We start from the raw sequence: 17,410 nt of genomic DNA on the forward strand, positions 1-17,410 counted from the left end.
TGTGGGACTTGGTCTATTAGTCCATCTATACTGACCTCCATCAGGTTGCAAATTGAATAAAAAAATTTTCTGCATCTAGCTCAGAAAAAATATTTGGGCTTCTAGCGGTGTGTGGGACTTGGTCTATTAGTCCATCTATACTGACCTCCATCAGGTTGCAAATTAAAAATAATTTTTTTCTGCATCTAGCTCTGAAAAAATATTTGGGCTTCTAGCAGTGTGTGGGACTTGGTCTATTAGTCCATCTATACTGACTTCCATCAAGTTGCAAATTGAATAAAAAAATTTTCTGCATCTAGCTCTGAAAAAATATTTGGGCTTCTAGCGGTGTGTGGGACTTGGTCTATTAGTCCATCTATACTGACCTCCATCAGGTTGCAAATTAAAAATAATTTTTTTCTGCATCTAGCTCTGAAAAAATATTTGGGCTTCTAGCAGTGTGTGGGACTTGGTCTATTAGTCCATCTATACTGACCTCCATCAGGTTGCAAATTGAATAAAAAAATTTTCTGCATCTAGCTCTGAAAAAATATTTGGGCTTCTAGCGGTGTGTGGGACTTGGTCTATTAGTCCATCTATACTGACCTCCATCAGGTTGCAAATTAAAAATAATTTTTTTCTGCATCTAGCTCTGAAAAAATATTTGGGCTTCTAGCAGTGTGTGGGACTTGGTCTATTAGTCCATCTATACTGACCTCCATCAGGTTGCAAATTAAAAATAATTTTTTTCTTCATTTATCTCTGAAAAAATATTTGGGCTTCTAGCAGCGTGTGGGACTTGTTCTATTAGTCCATCTATACTGACCTCCATCAGGTTGCAAATTAAAAATAATTTTTTTCTGCATCTAGCTCTGAAAAAATATTTGGGCTTCTAGCAGTGTGTGGGACTTGGTCTATTAGTCCATCTATACTGACCTCCATCAGGTTGCAAATTGAATAAAAAAATTTTCTGCATCTAGCTCTGAAAAAATATTTGGGCTTCTAGCGGTGTGTGGGACTTGGTCTATTAGTCCATCTATACTGACCTCCATCAGGTTGCAAATTAAAAATAATTTTTTTCTGCATCTAGCTCTGAAAAAATATTTGGGCTTCTAGCAGTGTGTGGGACTTGGTCTATTAGTCCATCTATACTGACCTCCATCAGGTTGCAAATTAAAAATAATTTTTTTCTTCATTTATCTCTGAAAAAATATTTGGGCTTCTAGCAGCGTGTGGGACTTGTTCTATTAGTCCAAGTCCCACATGCTGCTAGAAGCCCAAATATTTTTTCAGAGATAAATGAAGAAAAAAATTATTTTTAATTTGCAACCTGATGGAGGTCAGTATAGATGGACTAATAGACCAAGTCCCACACACTGCTAGAAGCCCAAATATTTTTTCAGAGCTAGATGCAGAAAAAAATTATTTTTAATTTGCAACCTGATGGAGGTCAGTATAGATGGACTAATAGACCAAGTCCCACACACCGCTAGAAGCCCAAATATTTTTTCAGAGCTAGATGCAGAAAATTTTTTTATTCAATTTGCAACCTGATGGAGGTCAGTATAGATGGACTAATAGACCAAGTCCCACACACTGCTAGAAGCCCAAATATTTTTTCAGAGCTAGATGCAGAAAAAAATTATTTTTAATTTGCAACCTGATGGAGGTCAGTATAGATGGACTAATAGAACAAGTCCCACACGCTGCTAGAAGCCCAAATATTTTTTCAGAGATAAATGAAGAAAAAAATTATTTTTAATTTGCAACCTGATGGAGGTCAGTATAGATGGACTAATAGACCAAGTCCCACACACTGCTAGAAGCCCAAATATTTTTTCAGAGCTAGATGCAGAAAAAAATTATTTTTAATTTGCAACCTGATGGAGGTCAGTATAGATGGACTAATAGAACAAGTCCCACACGCTGCTAGTGTTATGATCTGCTACCAAAGCTAAGGAAAGAGAGGAGATCTGTCCCTACTATAAGACTCAGCTGAATCCCTACGATGTAACAGGGAACCTGATCCTGCGATCAGACCTGCTAAAGTCCTAATCTAGTCTGTACGGAGACCTATAGATGTGAGGAGGGAATCCCTACAAGTACTAAGGACTGGGAGGAATATGGGACACCTCCTAACAGAAATAGTAGCAGACAGATGAACAAACAAAATAGATAGAACATAGAGGTCCGTAGACCAAGCAAACTAACAGAGTTAGATACAGAGCACAGGCTAGCTAGAAAGTAGATATACAATGAAGTCCAGCAAAGCCAGAAGGGCGGAGCAGGATTAAATAGGCCAACAAGGTCATGTGACCAGCAAAGGAAAAAAAACCTAACAGCAAGGTTCTAACAGTACCCCCCCTTCTAAGAGGATCCTCCGGATCCCCTAGGACCAGGCTTATCAGGAAATCTCCTGTGAAACGCTCTGATAAGTCTGGACGCGGAAACATCATCTGACCTCACCCAAGAGTTATCCTCGGGTCCGAAACCTTTCCAGGCCACAAGATACTGCAAACTACCTCTATACCGTCTAGAGTCAAGGATGCGAGAAATTTCATATTCCCCGTCCTCCACCACCGGAGGAACAGAGGCAGAGGCGTCACCATCCGACACAACAGCTTTTTTTAACAGAGAGACATGAAAGACCGGATTAATTCTCCAGGAGGTAGGAACCTATAACCTAACAGCAGATTGGTTGACAACCTGAAGCACCTTAAAGGGCCCTACAAACTTGGGACCCAATTTCTTAGAAGGAATCCTCAACCGCAGATTCCTAGAGGACAACCAAACCATGTCACCAACAGCGAACAAAACCTCCTGTCGTTTCCTATCAAAGTAGTCTTTAGATTTTCTGTTGGCCTCCTGAAGATTACCACGCACATCCGTCCAAACTCTTTCCAAATCACCGGAAAAATTCTCCTCCTCAGGCACGGCAGATCCCAACTTGGAGAACGACCCAAACGACGGATGTCTCCCAGAACAACAAAAAAAAGGCGAACAACCAGCAGAAGAAGATGTATGATTGTTCAGAGCAAATTCGGCAAGTGGCAGAAACTCACGTGCTGACGGAGCTCGGCCACTTCCAGAGAGAGTCCCTGCAGGTGTTTAGCCAAATCCTGAACCGACACCATGATGGAACAAAAAAAAAAAAAAAAAAAAAATCTTTCCTTAGAGAATTTGCAGGCTGGACTTACTGTTATGATCTGCTACCAAAGCTAAGGAAAGAGAGGAGATCTGTCCCTACTATAAGACTCAGCTGAATCCCTACGATGTAACAGGGAACCTGATCCTGCGATCAGACCTGCTAAAGTCCTAATCTAGTCTGTACGGAGACCTATAGATGTGAGGAGGGAATCCCTACAAGTACTAAGGACTGGGAGGAATATGGGACACCTCCTAACAGAAATAGTAGCAGACAGATGAACAAACAAAATAGATAGAACATAGAGGTCCGTAGACCAAGCAAACTAACAGAGTTAGATACAGAGCACAGGCTAGCTAGAAAGTAGATATACAATGAAGTCCAGCAAAGCCAGAAGGGCGGAGCAGGATTAAATAGGCCAACAAGGTCATGTGACCAGCAAAGGAAAAAAAACCTAACAGCAAGGTTCTAACAGCTAGAAGCCAAATATTTTTTCAGAGATAAATGAAGAAAAAAATTATTTTTAATTTGCAACCTGATGGAGGTCAGTATAGATGGACTAATAGATCAAGTCCCACACACTGCTAGAAGCCCAAATATTTTTTCAGAGCTAGATGCAGAAAAAAATTATTTTTAATTTGCAACCTGATGGAGGTCAGTATAGATGGACTAATAGAACAAGTCCCACACGCTGCTAGAAGCCCAAATATTTTTTCAGAGATAAATGAAGAAAAAAATTATTTTTAATTTGCAACCTGATGGAGGTCAGTATAGATGGACTAATAGACCAAGTCCCACACACTGCTAGAAGCCCAAATATTTTTTCAGAGCTAGATGCAGAAAAAAAATATTTTTAATTTGCAACCTGATGGAGGTCAGTATAGATGGACTAATAGAACAAGTCCCACACGCTGCTAGAAGCCCAAATATTTTTTCAGAGATAAATGAAGAAAAAAATTATTTTTAATTTGCAACCTGATGGAGGTCAGTATAGATGGACTAATAGACCAAGTCCCACACACTGCTAGAAGCCCAAATATTTTTTCAGAGCTAGATGCAAAAAAAAATTATTTTTAATTTGCAACCTGATGGAGGTCAGTATAGATGGACTAATAGAACAAGTCCCACACGCTGCTAGAAGCCCAAATATTTTTTCAGAGATAAATGAAGAAAAAAATTATTTTTAATTTGCAACCTGATGGAGGTCAGTATAGATGGACTAATAGACCAAGTCCCACACACTGCTAGAAGCCCAAATATTTTTTCAGAGCTAGATGCAGAAAAAAATTATTTTTAATTTGCAACCTGATGGAGGTCAGTATAGATGGACTAATAGAACAAGTCCCACACGCTGCTAGAAGCCCAAATATTTTTTCAGAGATAAATGAAGAAAAAAATTATTTTTAATTTGCAACCTGATGGAGGTCAGTATAGATGGACTAATAGACCAAGTCCCACACACTGCTAGAAGCCCAAATATTTTTTCAGAGCTAGATGCAGAAAAAAATTATTTTTAATTTGCAACCTGATGGAGGTCAGTATAGATGGACTAATAGACCAAGTCCCACACACTGCTAGAAGCCCAAATATTTTTTCAGAGCTAGATGCAGAAAAAAATTATATTCAGTTTGCAACCTGATGGAGGTCAGTATAGATGGACTAATAGAATGATGCTATGCCCAAAAGATTTTACTTCACTAGGTGCAGTAAAAAAATTGGTATTCTATACACAGGTGGTATATCTTGCAACACAGATAGGCTACTCCACTGACTAACACACTCTGCAATAGGCCAAAAAGGATTAGCTTTGCTAGATTCAGCCAAATGCTGTGAAAAAAACTTGCACAGCACTGGCACAGACCTGACTGGCAAAAACTGATAGGAACTGATGTAACCTAGTCCTGAAAAGGACTCCAATTACAATTAGTCTTTACTCCCACAATCTATCTATTTAAGAGCACAGACCTGCCTGATAAAAGTCGTAGGAAATGCTGTAACCTAGTCCTTAAAAGGACTGCAATCACAACTATTCCCTACTCCCAAGCTATCTGTATATTTGTGCGAAAATTGGCTTGAAATTAACAAGGTATAGCGCACACAGCAACAGCGGTGCCGTCTAACACGCAGCTGCAGCAGTGAGAAAATGGTGGCGACGGGGAAAATGGCTTGGTCTTATAGGGCAAGGACATGTGACATACACTGCCAATGACACATGCCCTTGCTTGTGTGAAAAAAAGCACTTCGCTCCGTGTGTGCGCTGCTGATAGGCTGACAGATTGCACCTCCCCACTGCAAATGCGAGAAAGAGAAAAAAAAATGGAGATCTTCATTGTTCCTGCAGAGATCCATCCCCTGCCCCTCCCCCCGCCCCGCTGTACACTCAAACTGCGTATTAACATTAATTTTCATCATTACTGAGAAAAAATCCAGTTATGATTTTGGTGCACGAACAGTTATCGAACATAACCTCAAACAGCCGAATTTTTCTCAAATTGTTCGTGTTCGCCGATCGGCTCGAACACCGCCCAAAACAGCTCGAATTTGAGATTGGCGAACAGTTCGAGTAGAACAACGCTCATCTTTAATAGAGAGTTAGGCAGTCTGATGTTCAGTATTGAGGGCAGCATGGGGTGCACAGTATGGAGAGCGGGAAACATGGGGGGACTTAATATAAAAAATAGCCAGCATTGAGGCTCAGTATGGAAAGTGGGATAGCATGAGTGGTGGTTCAATATGGGCAGTGGGTCAGCAAGAAGGCCTCTGAATGGAGAGTGGGGCGGCATGGGGAGCACAGTTTGGAAAATGATGAAGCATGGGTGTCTCAGTATGGAGAATTGGGCAGCATGGGGGCCTTAGCATGGAGAGTTGGGGAGCATGGGGGCTTAGTATGAAGAGTAGGGCAGCATGGAGGGCTCAGTATAGAAAGTTGGACAGTCGGGTAACATGGAGAGCAAAGAATGGAGCGTGGGCAGCATAGAATGGTCAGTATGGAGAGGTTGCATTGTAGGAGGGACAGTGTGAAGTGGGGGTTGGTTCACTATGGAAAAGGGTCAGTGTGGGGGGAAGAGTGTGAAGAAGTGGATCAGCATGGAAAGGGTGGAGACCCAGTATAAACAGGGGTCAGCATGAGGTGGGGACAGTATACAGATTATAGTCTATAAATGAGGAAGGTGTGGTGGCTACAATTGATAAGGGAGGACAGTGTGATAGTTTTGGTTTATAACGGTGGTCATAGTTCACAAGGTCAGATAGTGTGGCGGTCATAGAATATTAAGGGGATAGTGTGGTAGTCATAGTATATAAAGAGGGAGGACTGGTGGGAGTATTTTAAATTAGAGGATAATGGAGGTCATGTACTATAAGAGGGACAGTGTTGGGTTCATTTTTTTTATGCAGGGAGCAAAGTGAGAGGCAATTGTTTATTCAAAAGCACAGCATAAGGCTTATTTAGGTCACAGCAATAGTTGATATTTCTATTTAGGTGGCATTATAATGACTCTGTTATTTTGAAGAACACAGTTTCAGTATGTACGACAGAAGACCATAGAAGAGGAAAGTCTGTAGAAACGAGTTGTGGCTGTGAAAAGTCTCAAGATGTTGAGCCCAGATGAAGAAGAAAAGGATATGAACAATTCCAATCAGGCCTTGGTCCTGCTCTGCTCCCGTCTATTGAGACTTGCTGGCACATACAGAGGTTATACATTAGAGATAGGACAATCCTGATTATGTGCTCCTTGTCACGGTGGGATGGCTTTTAAGTTTTTTTTATCAAAACAGTGTCAACTAAGTACCCCATCTTTTTTACATGTACTATTACTATTTTCTTACTACTGGATATTTACTCATTTTGTTTTTATCCTAGGTTATGTTTATTAATGACCACGGTGTGAATGTGCAGCTACACTTTTCACTTATACCAACATGTGCTCCAGCTAATTTCTTTGGTTTTGCTTTAGATTTTTTGTACTTTGTACACACAGTGCCGTGCATCACCCTTTTTTGGGCTGTACAATTAGCTTATATAGCTTTTGTGTTTAAACAGTCAGACCTGGGTGATGCTCTGCCCCCATCTATTGCTGGCCTGCTGACACATAGATTTTATATTAGAGATAGGACCTTCCTGCTTTGGTATACCTTGTTGTGGTGGCATGGCTTTTATGCTTTTTTGATCAAAAACAGTGACAGCTAAGTACTCTATGTTATTTACACGTACTATTATTGTTTACTTATTCATTTACTGCAGGGTATTTGTTCATTTTGTTTTTATCCTAGGTTATGTTTTTAAATGGCCACAGTGTGAATGTGCACCTACACATTGCACTTATACCAACATGCGCTCCTGCTAATTTCTTTGGTTCTACATTTTGGAGAAGTCTGATCAGAAGTGGTCTTCATGGAAGAAAGGCCATACCTTTGACAAGGAAACAAGGCCAAGTGAAGCAACTATGCATGAAGCCATAGGAACTGGATGCAGAAAAATGGCAGCAAATTCTCAGGATTGATGAGTCAAAATGTGCAATATTTGCCAGCAGTAGAAGGCAGTTTGTTCAACAAAAGGATTCAGTGATGATATGACAATCACAGAGCCCTGACCTCAACATCACAGCGTCAAGGTGGAGTTATTAGGGGACAAAAGGATTTGCGCAAGCCTATATGCACAAAGGTGTGTGGTTAGTTCTCCAAGATGTTTGGAACAAACTCCTGCCGAGTTTCTTCGAAACTGTGCGCAAGTGTACCTAGAAGAAAAGTGTACCTAGAAGAATGTTTTGCTGTTTTGAAGGCAAATAGAAGTCTCACCAAATATTGATTTTATTTAAATTTCTCTTTTGCCCATTCACTTTTCATGTTATTAATTGATAAAAAATAAACTATTAACACTTTTGTATTTTTTTTTTTGTATTTTTACTTTGCAGCAATTTTCCACACCTGCCTAAATTTTTTTTTAGTACTGTATATTCTAGTCGGTCAGGTCAGAACTAACAGTATGCCTTATTTTTAAAAAACAACAAGATTTTGAAGTCTACATAGACATCTTTTACATTTATGACTCTCCTTGAGCATTTTGGAGGTCATTAACATTTTTATCAAAATACAGCATGGTCTAGGCATAGTGTTTTTGTTCTAGTTTCTCATTAGAAAATCAAAATCATACAGAAAAATGAATATACAAAATGAAAAAAATATATCTTATTTGAAGGTGATTTTTCCCATTGATGTCATTTTTGAACAGTAATAAGACAGAAAAATGTTTACTTGTTATACAGGCAACACAGACAAATGTAAGTGGAAAAACAGATGTGAAGACCAAGAAATAGTTATGCTAAACTTAAAGTATTTATTAAAACTTGTGCACACCTGAAGATCATTAGTAGCATTCCTGCAATCTCCTGAAAAATATAAACAAGGCAAAAACTATTTTTGTCTTTACTCCACAAAATTATTCAAAATTATATCTATTGTAGAGTTCCCAGTGTGAACTAAATACATAGGATATATTGAAGAACATCTGTTAAAATACCACAATCTCTGCATAAAAAATTCTAGTAAGAAATTTAAAGGGGTTTTCTGAGAATGCAATATTGATGGCCTATCCTCAGGCCTATGAGATCAGTGGAAGTCCAACTATCGGCACCCATCAATCAGTTGTCGGCTTGCTCTATGGGTAAGGTTTTTCCTAGTCTTTCATATTGATGGCCTGACTTTGAGATAGGCTATCCATAGTGGCGCTTGGGGTTATGGCTCCCATAACCCGACTAATCAGCTGGTTAAAAGAACCATGGTACTCCAGAGAGCAAGTTTAAAAGAAAAAAGTCCAGCTTCCAATTCAGTAGGAGATAAAATTTTGATTTGTTTGTTAATCCGTTCAAAAGATATACACATTGCAAAAATAAAAAATAAAGGAGGAAACCTCCATTACACCTACGCATTTCGAATGCCAAACATTCTTAGTCCTTGTATACTCTTCTTGTTTAACAAGCATAGCAGACAAGACAAGAATCCAGAGAAAAATTTGGGGGCAAAGATTGATGAGATATGTGCCCCGGTTGCAATTAGCAGAGAGGGAAGAGGAAGTGCTAAGGAGGCAGTTTGATTCACATATAAAGATTACTGCTACAGCTGTCCGACACTCAGAGGGCTCTATCAGCAGTAATCAGCGGTTTTGTTTAGCTGTTGAAGGCACTGTGTGTGTGTCAGATGGCTACAGCAGTAGTCAGAGTTGGAGCAACAAGCAGTCCTTTCCTACTCTCCAAATTCATATCTAGAATTGAGCTGCTCCTGTGAAAGATGATGTTATGGGAAGGGGCAAAGACTTCCAAATTACCATGCAGAGAAATCAACATCAAGCAGCAGTGCAAGTGTATGCAGCCAAATTAGAGAAGTGATGTTCTGCAAGGTAGGGCTATATATAGATAGGGCTGTATGCAGATGATAGGAATGATGTTCTGCAGGGTGAGTCTGTGCATAGAGAGTCTGAGAAGTGTGTACTACAGGATGAGGTTGTGTATAGAGGGGCTGAAAGGAGTGATATTCTACAGATGGGGCTGCATGTACATTGTCTGAGAGGAGTTATGTTCTGCAGGATGGGGCTGCATATACAGTGAAAAGAGTAATGTACTGCAGGAGAGGGCAGTATATGAAATGGCTTAGATGTGCGTGGTTCTGCAGGATAGGGCTATATGGAGAAGTGCTGGGGTGCAGTGATTTACTGCAGGTCTATCTACCGAGGCTGAGAGGAGTCATGCTCTATAGGACTTAATTAAATATAGAGGTGGCTTAAAGAATTTATATACTACAGGATCAAACTGTATATGAGGGGCTGAATGGAGTGATGTTCTCGTTCTGCAGAATGAAACTATATTTAGAAGCTTAGAAGAGTGATGCACTGCAGGATGCAGCTGTATATACGGGCTGATATCGATATCGATCGCAGCATTTAGAAGGCAGGGAGAGGAAGGGTGCTGCCTCTCCCCTCAGATCGGAGCCACCATGATGTGATCACAAGGGGCCAATCACTGTCATGGTGTCATAACGACATTCGGGTCACCAGGGCTAGCAAGCTTGGTTAGATCATGCGCAGTGCATGGTCTAGCAAGCTTGTGTCAGTGTAGCACTGACAGTTTATAAAGCATTGCAATGTTTTATAAAGCAATCAGAAAAGTGAAAGTCCCATAGAGGGACTAAATAAAAAAAGTAAAAAAAAATTCTACATTTTTTAAAAAAAAAATCACTAAATATTGATAAAAAATATATATTGTACCCATAAATAAGTATTTTTATGAAAAAACAAAAAAGTACACATATTTGGTATAACCACATCCGGAACGACCTGACCTATAAAACTATCCCACTAGTTAACCTCTTCAGTTAACACCGTAAAAAAAAAAAACGAGGCAAAAATCTATGCCTTTTCATCATGCCGCCAAACAAAAAGTAGAATAAAATGCGATAAATAATCAAATGTAAATTAAAATGGTATCGCTGAAAGTATAATCTTGTCCCACAAAAAACAAGCCACCATACAGCTCAATCAATGGAAAAATAAAAAAGTTATAGCTCTCAGAATAAAACGATGCAAAAATAATTATTTTTTCTACAAAATAATTTTTATTGTTTAAAAGCGCCAAAACATAAAAAAATTATGCAAATGTGGTATTGCTGTAAACGTACTGACCCAAAGAATAAAGCTGCCTTATCAATTTTACCACATGCAGATCAGCATAAAACCCCCCCAAAAAAACTCCTGAATTGCTGATTTTTGTTCATTCTGCCTCCCAAAAATCAGAATAGAAAGCGATTGAAAAATGTCATGTGCCCGAAAATAGCACAAATAAAAATTTAAACTCGTCCCACAAAAAACAAGCCATTACATGACTCTGTTGGAAGAAATATGGAAAAATTATAGCTCTCAAAATATGGCGATGCAAAAACTTGTTTTTGCAAAAAGAAAGTATCTTTTAGTGTGTGATAGCAGCCAAACATAAAAAACAATATAAATCTGGTATCGCTGTAATCGCACCAACCCGTTCCTCGTGCGGTATAAGTGATTAGACGACTTTGCATGGATTTATATAGTGTGACCAAGTTGCCAAGCACTTTCCAAGTGATGCTAAAATCGCTTGGAAAGCGCTTGTCAACCCGCATGCGGAAATGCAAGTGAAGAACGCTTCACATCCGCATGTCCCTGGCAGGAAAAACGCATGTACAATCCGCATGCGTTTTTTCTGCCAGGGAGATGCAGAAATGCTCAGAAAAAAATCCGGAGCATTTCCGCATCGTGGGCACAAAAATGTAATGATTTTTTCTTCACTGCTCAATTGCATAAAATTTAGTGACATACCCGTGGTGTTAATATGATCACTGCACCCTTAGATGAATTCATTGATAGGTTTAGTTTGTAAAATGGGGTCACTTATGGGGGGTTCTGCTGTTCTGGCACCTCAGGGGCATTCCCAGTGGGTCGTGGCACCTGCAAAACATAACAGAAAAAACTGAGCTAAAGTATGGAGCTCCTTACCTTCTGAGTTTTGCACTATGCCTCAAAAGTACAATAGTTTGCGATTACATTTAGGGCATTGTCGTACTCAAGAGAAATTCCACAACAAACTGAGAGGTCTATTTTTTCCTATTAGCCCTTATAAAAATTAAAAATGTGGGGCAAATACAATATTTTATCCTTAAAAAAGTAATTATTATTTCTTCACCTTCCCAATGTTATAAATTTCTGTGAGGCACATGTGATGTCAACATGCTCACTGCACCCCTAGATGACTTCACTGAGAGGTGTAGTTTGTAAAATGACATCACTTATGGGGGGTTTCTGGTGTTTTGGCATCACAGGAGCTCTGCCAATGTGACATGACACGCTCAAACCATTCCAGCAAAATATGAACTCCAATATGGCACTTCTTCCCTTCTGAGCTTTGCACTATACCTCAAAAGTAGAAGAGTAGCTTTGAACTACATATGGGGTATTGGTGTACTCAGGAGAAATTGCATAGTGCAATTTCTCCTGTTCCTCTCTGAAAATAAAAAAATTGGGGTTAAAAACATTTTTGTGGGAAAAATGTGATTTTTTTATTTTCACAGCTCAACGCTATAAACCTTTGTGAAGCACCTGGGGGTTCAAGGTTCTTACCACACAACTAAATACATTCCTTGAGGGGTCTAGTTTTCAAAATGAAGTCAATAGTGGGAGTTTTCCATTGTTTAGGCACGTTAGGGGTCTCCAAACGCTACATGGCTTCCGCTAATGAAACATCACTTGTGGGAGGTTTCTGCTGTTTTGGCATCACAGGAGCTCTGCCAATGTGACATGGCACCCTCAAACTATCTCAGCTAAATATGAACTCCAATATGGAGCTTCTTCCCATCTGAGCTTTGCGCTATGCCTCAAAAGTAGTTTTCAACCGCACATGGGGTATTGGTGTACTCAGGAGAAATTGCATAGTGCAGTTTCTCCTGTTATCCTTGTGAACATAAAAAAATTAAGGCTAAAAACATTTTTGTGGGAAAAATTAGATTTTTTATTTTCACAGCTCAACTTTATAATCTTCTGTAAAGCACCTGCAGGTGCTCACCACACATGTAGATACATTCTTTGAGGAGTCTAGTTTCCAAAATGGGGCCGATTGTGGGGGGTTTCCATTGTTTAGGCAAATTAGGGGATCTCCAAACGCAACATGGTGTTCGTTAATGATTCCAGCCAATTTTGCGTTCAAAAAGTCAAACAGTGCTCCTTCCCTTCCAAGCGCTGATGTACGCCCAAACAATAGTTTTTTCACACATATTATGAGGTATCAGCGTAATCAGGAGAAATTTCACAACAATTTTTGAGGTCCATTTTCTCCTGTTACAATTGTGAAAATAAACTATTTTTGTCTAAAAGAACATTTTTTTGTGGAAAAAATGTGATTTTTTATTTTTCCTGCTTTATGTTATGAATTTCTGTGAAGCACCCAAATTTAAATTTTTTGTGGAAGAAAGATAAATGTTCATTTTTTCCTTCCACATTGCTTCAGTTCCTGTGAAGCACCTGTAGGGTTAATAAACTTTCTTGAATGAGGTTTTGAGCACTTTGAGGGATGTTGTTTTTAGAATAGTGTCAGTTTTGGGTATTTTCTGTCATATAAGCCCCTCAAAGTCACTTCAAATATGATGTGGTCTCTACAAAAATGAATTTGTAAATTTTGCTGGAAAAATGAGAAATTGGTGGTTAACTTTTAACCTTTCTAACTTCCTAACAAAAATGTGACATAACTCTCTGGATTAAGGGCATAAAAATTAAAAGTTTTAAAAAATTATGACATTTTCAACATTTTCGCCAAATTTCTGATTTTTTCACAAATAAACACTTGTCATATCGAGCAAATTGTGTGAACATAGCCTTACAGTTTCAGAAAAGTGGATGTAATTATAGAAATCTTATGCTTTTTTTTTTTTTCAATGTAAACTAACCTGGGATGCGTTTTTGAAATCCTCAGCATGTCAATTTCTCTTATGGGAGTTTCATGTATGGCTTCTCCCCATAGAATTGCATTAGATGCAGAAAGACTATGGAAATGCACCAGAAACACATGTAACCCACACATGATTGCATCAATAAAGTTTTGCCAAAGCAAAATACCAGGACATATCAATAATAATGCAGCTTTGTTTAAAACATGACACATCAGAAAAAGAGACAAAAATCACAGCGTCAAAAATACAATGAAAATGCATTTAAAAAACTGAATGAAAAATTTCAAGTAATTTAACTTAGCTAATATGTGCAGAAATTATGCTATACCAAGAGTTATCAAATACTAAGAAACTATCTTTGGGTATGTGCACATGATAATTATTTGCAGCAGTCAGTTTTGCACAAAAAAATGCATGTCTCTTACCAGTAAAAACTATACGTAAAATAGTCATGTTTTTGCCGCATTTTTGATGCTTTTTTATTGTTTTTTCACTATTCATTTCAATGGGTGGAACTTTCTGAAAGAATTGACATGCTGCAGATTTGAAACTGCTTCAAATCTGAAAGGCAAAAATAAGAAGCATGTGCACGGGATTTCAGAAACCTCATCCACTTTGCAGGTACAGTAAAATACAGCATTTTTTCAAGGCAAAAATGCATGGAAAAGAAGTAGCAAAAAACTGTACAATGACGCAACGTATGAACAAACACTAAGTCTTTATGCTTTTAAAAATTTGTTCTGGGGCCTTACCTTTTTTAGTGACGCCTCTGCCAGCAGGTGCTACAGTTCACCAGTTTACGACTGAAGCTATCCGCAGCATGATCCCGCAGCTGTGACAGTGACCCGCGGGAATCAGGGGCTGTGACCGGCGGTAATATCTCTACCGCCGGTAACAGCGCTGTGGGGATCATGCTGTCAGCTGAAAGCATGATCCCCGCAGCTGTGACAGTCACCCGTGGTAAAAATCTTACTGCAGGTAACAGGCACCGGCTGAAGGGACTACTAGCCCCATCATCCGGCACCTCCTATACACCTACTGTATACCAGCACCGCTGACTGGAGAAGGAATCTCTCATCAGCGCACTTGTGCAGTGAAAGTAAAAAAAAAAGAAGTTAAAATAAATAATTATTTAAATAAAAATAATAAGCACATTATACAATTTTCCCACGCAGCACTAATGCCGTGAGATCACTGGAGCTCTTAGCTGATCATGAGCTGTTTGAACTCAAGTGACCTCAGCCCCAGCAGTACAGCGATGTACACTGACAGGAGTGATTACACTCCTGTCAGTGTATACAGTGCTGTCTTCTGTGCCATTTCTGGGACTGATATTATTGCCTCTGAGGGGGCCAGGATCCATGGTCCCTTCCCTAGCTATTAATATCAGCTCACAGCTGTCTGTTTAGCCTTTGCTGGTTAGATTTTATAGGGGGACCCTATGTCAATTTTTTTCTGGGGTCCCCCTGTAATCTAGCCAGTAAAGGCTAAGCAAACAGCTGTGAGCTGTTATTAATAGCTGGGGAACATTTTTGGCTAATGCCCCCCTCCCCGGCTAGTAATATCAGCCTCCAGTGGTCGGCTTCCCGTCTGCTTATTGCGAAAATGACGCTTGAGCCCACACCATTTTTTTTATTTAATTCTTCATTTTATTTCATTTATAAGAAATCCCAAGCCCACTGTGCTTGTTTATAACGCTGTGTAAACTCACTCGCAGCATGTTAATTTTTGTAGTGGAGATGCAATTTTGACTGATTGAAATGTCATTACATGCGGTGGATCCGCATGTGCTGACAAAACAAATGCGGCATTAGAACGCAGCGTTTTGGATGCAGCGAAAATACTCAGCCTCTAGTCCGACGGTAATCAAAGGTTTAGGGTATGTGCACATGATCTGGACAAGCAGCGCTTTGGACTCAGTATACTTTATGCTGCGTCCAAAGCTCTGCGTTCTATTGAGCGCAGGTGAATCCGCATGTGTTCATTGACCCATGCGGATTCACCGCATTCAATACATTGTACTGATCAGATTTCTCTTGCGGAAACTAGCGACTCCACAAGAGAAATTGACATGGTGCGGCTTTGAAAGACGCGCCTCATGTCCGTGTCCGCGGGTGATCCACAGGCACAGATGAAAGCATAGTGGGCATGTGATTTCTACAAATCCCATCCACTATGGTGTAACATCTGGAAACTGCAGGTTTGACGTTGCATAAGCACGCAGCGTCAAACCAGCAACGGCTCCTAATCGTGTGCACATACCCTTAAAGAGATGTATCATGTTTCCTTTTTCAAATATCTTTATTTAGCTCCAAAAACCATTCATTGCTGTACAAAAAAAGGCATGCAAAAAAGGCATGCAAAAAGGCATCAAAAACTTTGCAGCAAAGTGAATGAGACACGTGAAATGTCAGGAACACGTTGAGTATTTTTTGATTTACAGATTTGGTGCTGAAAATAATCTTCAGCATGTCAGTTCTCTCCTGATAAAAAAACAAGATGTGTGCATGAGATTTATGGAATCCCATAGACTTTGCTGGTACTGTAAAACGCAGCTGAAAATTAGCATGAAAAAAGCATTAAAAAAATGCTGAAAAAATGCAATGTGGGAACATGTCACTTCTTCCAGCGTTTATTCAGTGTTTTTCACCCATTGGAAATAATGGGTGGTGAAAAAAAGCTGGAAAAAAGCACCAAAAATGCAGGTGTCAGTTTTTCAGCGTTTTTTGTGCCAAAACCTGATCAGATTTTTTTTTCCCACTGAAATTTAGGTACATGCATAGTCAAAAGGACAGTGAAAAAAACACTGAAAAAAATGCCCCAAAAATGCAGGAAAAAGGCAAGAAAAATCCTGAACAAACCTCCCTGGCAAGACATATGGATTTGCTGCAGAAAAAAAAAGCAGCAAAAATGCATTGCTGTTTTTTTTCCGTTTTTTTAATGCACAATTGCAGCTGCGTTTAAGGCTATGCTCACACACGTTGTGTTTTTTCCTGCTGAAAATCTGCAGCTAACTTTTCTCTGGCAGGAAAATAGCTGCATTAAAAACGCAGGTTTTGTTGCATTTTTGCTGCGTTTTTTTGACTATCCATTACTTTATATGGGTGAAAAAACGCTGCAAATACGCAGGTGAGTTTTCTGCTGCAAAAATGCTGAAAGAAGTGACATGCTCTATTTTCCAAAAACACAACCAAGTCACAAAATACGCAGCAAAAAAACAACATGTGTGAACAGAAAATTCTGGTTTCTCCTAGACTTTGCTGGTACTGCAAAACTCAGCTGAAAATTTGCACAAAAATCTCCAGCAGAATACACTGCAAAACCCAACGTGTGTGAACATAGATGCTATTGCCTGCATTTTTTCTGCAGTTTTACATTAAAATCCGTGATTTTAATGCGTGTTATTGCTTGCGTTTTTGCCTTGGTTTTACCAGTATTTTACCACGATTTTGATGCGTGTTATTGCCTGCGATTTTGCTGCAGTTTTACCTCGATTTTACTGCAATTTTGATGTGTGTTATTGCCTGTGTTTTTGCCGTAGTTTACCGCAATTTTACTGTGATTTTGATGCATGTTATAGCTTGCGTTTTTGCTGCAGTTTTACCATGATTTTACAGCAATTTTGATACTTGTTATTGCCTGGGTTTTTGACGTGGTTTTACCGCGATTTTACCGCAAATTTGATGCATGTTATTTCCTGTGTTTTTGCCGCGGTTTTACAGCAATTTTAGCACGATTTTGATGCGTGTTATAGCTTGCGCTTTTGCCGCGGTTTTACCACGATTTTACCGCTATTTTGATGCATGTTATTGCCTGCGTTTTTGCCGC

General features: G+C 39.3%; 1 long non-coding RNA gene across 1 annotated transcript in view; it reads left to right on the forward strand.

The window, feature by feature from the left end:
- Positions 1 to 9,933, forward strand: part of LOC141258052 (uncharacterized) — a 384,140-nt gene extending 374,207 nt beyond the window's left edge. The window contains exon 4 of the long non-coding RNA XR_012318181.1: positions 7,397 to 9,933. This is a non-coding gene — a long non-coding RNA (uncharacterized lncRNA). The remainder of the gene's footprint in view (positions 1 to 7,396) is intronic.
- Positions 9,934 to 17,410: the final 7,477 nt, after the last annotated feature.

This window comes from Phyllobates terribilis, unplaced genomic scaffold (assembly GCF_046119375.1).
Source record: "Phyllobates terribilis strain yellow unplaced genomic scaffold, ASM4611937v1 Scaffold_3__8_contigs__length_932513732, whole genome shotgun sequence".
Taxonomy (NCBI): Eukaryota; Metazoa; Chordata; class Amphibia; order Anura; family Dendrobatidae; genus Phyllobates; species Phyllobates terribilis.